The sequence below is a fragment of the Dipodomys ordii genome, unplaced genomic scaffold (genome assembly GCF_000151885.1).
Source record: "Dipodomys ordii isolate 6190 unplaced genomic scaffold, Dord_2.0 Scaffold134, whole genome shotgun sequence".
Taxonomy (NCBI): Eukaryota; Metazoa; Chordata; class Mammalia; order Rodentia; family Heteromyidae; genus Dipodomys; species Dipodomys ordii.
In genome coordinates this window covers 959,249-963,819 of record NW_012267350.1, presented here as the reverse complement: position 1 = coordinate 963,819, position 4,571 = coordinate 959,249, and positions in this window count along the sequence as shown.

Here is a 4,571-nt window from a genome sequence, read left to right as displayed (position 1 = left end):
AAGGCTAGTGCTCTACCACTTGAGCCACAGCGCCACTTCCGGCTTTTTTCTTTTTGCTTATGTGGTGCTGAGGAATCGAACCCAGGGCCTCAGGTATGCAAGGCAAGTGCTCTACCACTGAGCCACCTTCCCAGCCCTGAATTTATACTTTTAATGAATAGTTTATAAAATAGATCGTTCTCAATGGAGTTATATCCAGATAATATCATTATAGATTGAAAATATCAGCCAGGCATGGTAAAAACATGCCTGAAATCCCAGCACTGGGGAACATGAGACAGGAGGACTGAAAGTTTGAGGCCAGCCTGGGCTACATAATAAAAGCCTGTCTCAAAAAATAAAAAGAAAATATTGTAATTAAAAGTTCATTTAATACATCTAACTATCACAGCTTCTCAATACAGTACATTATATAGTAGCAGTTGCTTCTTCTCAGGGTCACGTGGTTCACTGCAGCTTTGGCTCAGTTAGGTAAAGTTCAAAACTCATAACATGGTTTTTATTGTGTATCACTTTCATAACATCTAAAATTGAAAACATTTTAAGTCAAACCATCCTAAGTCAGAGATCAACTCTACATGAACTCATAGACATGTTTTCAAATGATACCCTGATTGACATTATCTGTGGATCCATCTAGAACATGTTTTTTACTGCTCAACATTATATTTTGATATTTATTTATGAAAGTCAATGCAATTACATTTTATTCATTTTATTGCTGTATGGTATTACTTTTTTGGGGGGTAGTACTGCAGTTTAAATTCAGTGCCTTATACTTGCAAGGCAGTCACACTATTCAATCTATCACTTGAGCCTTCCCAATCTTTTTTGCTCTTATTCTTCAAATAAGGTTTCCTTTTTCCCTGGGCCAGTCCATACTGCAGTCTTCCTATTTATACTTGCCATGTAGCTGAATTAACAAGCTTGCATGCTTGTGCCAACCTATTGGTTGAGATGGAGGATCTTGTGGACTTTTTCCCCAATCTGGCTGTGAACTGTGATCTTACCATCTCAGCCTCTTGAGTAACTGGGGTTACAGACATGAGACACCACACCCAGCTTCCATGTTATTTTTTGACTACACAGTAATTTATCTGTTTACCCAATTTGTATGAACATCACTGAAAAACTATTCACACATGGTTCTTTGTGCATATGTTTTAAGCTTTTCTGTAGTGTACATGCCTGTAAATAAAATTGCTGTATTGATGTTTTTTTTTACCTGTTAAGTATGGGTAGACAGACATCTCCAAATTAAACTTTTGTGTAATTATATGAGAGTATGAAATGCCTTCTTGAACTATATCTTCAAAAAGTTAGTATCATAACATCTAAAGTTTTCAAGCTTCTGTAATCTTAAGAAAACTATCTTTCATGGCTGTTTTTGTCCTGGTCCTGGGGCTTGAACTCAGGGCCTGGGCACTGTTCTGTTCCTGAGCTTTTATGTTCAAGGTTAGTGTTGTACTACTCAAGTCACAACTCTAATTCTGTTTGGTCATTAATTGAAGATAAGTGTCTCACGACTTTTCAGCCAGTACCAGCTTCAAACTGCAATCCTCAGAGTTCAACTTCCTGAGTTGCTAGAATTACAAGTGTGAGATACTGGTGCCCAGTGTCTCTCATAGTTTACAATAGTCACTTTTTTATTAATAGTGAGGGTGCTCATATTTTTAATATATTGGCCATTTGGTTTTCTTCATGTGTAAATCTACTGTTAATATGATTTATCCATTTTTCAGTTGGATGGGCCAATCCTTTTATAATCCATTTAGTATTCACAGGTATATTTCTATGGTGTTGATAGTAATAATTAACAACTGTTATGTATGTCTTCTCCATATGTGCCTTGCATTTTAACTATACTTACATCTTTTGACATGCAATGTTTTAAATATTAATGTAGATAAATTTCCCTTTTAGAACTTAAGTCCTTTGGTTAATGCCCAAATAATTCTTCCATGTCCCAAGATCATGAAATTATATTTCAATTCCTGTTTCCCTAAGTTTTAAAACTTTTTCACTTTTACATATTGAATCCACTTCTAATTATTTTTATATGATTTTTTCCTATTTCAGTATGGATAACCAAATGTCCCCATCATTGATTTCTCTCTTTCCATGCTGAACTGTAAAATATTGTTTGTCAAAGGATGTATTATTACTCCTAGATTTTGTTCCTGGGTATTGTGTTCTGCTACATTAGACTATTTGTCCCTGGCTAAACCAATAAGAAGCAGTCTTGATTAGTATGGTTTTATTAAAAAACACTTCACAGTAGGTAGAACAAATAAGTTGAACTGATTTTTCCTCAAAATTGTCTTTTTTGGCCTTTGGCTCTTCCGTGTAAATTTTCAAATCAGCCCTTCAAGTTCCATAACAATTGTGTTGAGATCATGAGTGAGATTATACTGAATATACAGAATATTTTGAAAATACCTAACTGACCTTCACAATTGAATTATCTCTTCATCATTCTCATCATTTGGATATTTCACAAGATTTGGCAATAATCATCTAGTTGAACTTCCTTATAAATCCTAGTAATTTGGAGAGTACTTTGATTTTTCTATGCAAGATAATCACATCTGAAGGTAAGGAGATACTGATCTTTAAGTTATCAATTCTTTTTTTAAAATAAGATTTTTTATTGTGAAAATACTGTTCAAAGGGTTACAGTTACATGAGCAAGGTAATGAGTAAATTTCCTATTGAGCATTGTTGCCTTCTCCTTTGTTTTTCCCCTACCATCCTGTCCCTCCCACCTCCTCAACTACACCACCACCCCCTGCCCCCCCTTCATTTTTTGACATAGCTTCTTATACCTATCATTGTTACAATGGGTCAATCTGTATCCCTATTTAAATATTTTGTTTTTTTCCCTTCCCTTCCCCAAATTATGCCAACATCAAATACAGTCAAAACAGGGGTTATACATACTATGGGGGAGGGTCATACAAAGCAACAAAAAAAATCACATGGTACCTTATAAATACGTTAGAAACAATAGCAAGGAAGAAAAAACCACTTGTGTCCCTATCTTGGGGTTCAATTCGCTTAACATCATCTTATCTGAGCTTTTCTGCCTGTCCTAGACATATACTAGTTATTACAAATAAGGAAAATCATGGGACCTATGTTTCTTTTGCCTGGCTTACTTCACTTAATATAATTTTCTCCAAGTCTTTCCATTTCCTAACAAATGGGGCAATGTCATTCTTTCAGATGGAGGCATAGAATTCCATTGTGTATATATACCACATTTTCTTGATCCATTCATCTACTGAGAGGCATCTGGGTTGGTTCCATATCTTAGCTATGGTAAATAATGCTGCAATAAACATAGTAGTGCTGGTAGCTTTAGTATGGTTTGTTCATGATCATTTGGGTAAATGCCCCAAAGTGGGATTGCTGGGTCATAGGGGAGCTCTATGTGGAGTCTTTTGAGGAACCTTCATATTGCTTTCCAAAGTGGTTGAACAAGTTTACACTCCCACCAACAATGCGGTAGGGTTCCCTTCTGTCCACATCCCTTCCAGCATCTGTTGTTATTAGAGTTCTTGATTCTAGCCATTCTAACTGAGGTGAGGTGGAATCTCAACGTTGTTTTGATTTGCATTTCTTTTATGGCTAGGGAGGTTGAGCATTTCTTCATGTATCTATTGGCCATTCTTATTTCCTCTTCGGAGAATTCTCTCTTTAACTTTTTAGCCCACTTATTTATTGGGCAATTATTTCTTTGAGGATTTGTTGTTGGGGGATTTAATTTTTTGAGTTCCAGGTATATTTTAGATATGAGACCCTTATCTGTTGTATGGCTAGTGAAGATCTTCCAACCCGTGGGCTTTGAATTGATCTTGCTAGCTATGTCCTTTGCCATGCAGAAGCTCTGCAGCTTCATGCAATCCCATTTGTCCCATTTTCTTTGATTTGTTGTGTTTCTGGGTTTTTATTAAGAAAATTTTGGCCTGTGACAAGGAGACCTAAGGTTTCTCCTATTCCATCCTGTAATGTTTTCCGGGTGTCTGCTTTGACTTTGAGGTCTTTGATCCATCTGGAGTTGATTCTGGTACAGGTTGATATATAAAGATCTAGCTTTAGTTTTCTACAGGTGATTTACTAATTTTGCCAGCACCATTTACTGAAGAGGCTGTCTTTCTTCCATTCTATTTTTTAGCTTCCTTATTGAAGATTAGGTGACTATAAGTTATCACTTCATATTTTTATAGTATGGCACTAATTAGGGAGTGATGATAGAGGCACTGTTCTTAGGGTTGACTTGTTTGGGAATTCTAAAATTTACTCATTTGCATGGGTTAGAATTTTCTCTCTACACACAACACACACACACATACACGCACACACACACACACACACACACACACACTGCTGATTATATCTGTTAGTCTTTTATTTTGAGAAAACATCTGACTATATAGCTTAAACTGGCCTTCAACACATGATTTTTTTGCCTCAGCCTCCCAAGTCCTTGGATTACAAGTGTACACTATCACGCTCAGCTGATTTGTTACTCTTTTATTGAACATTTGTGAAACCATGTTTATTCATAA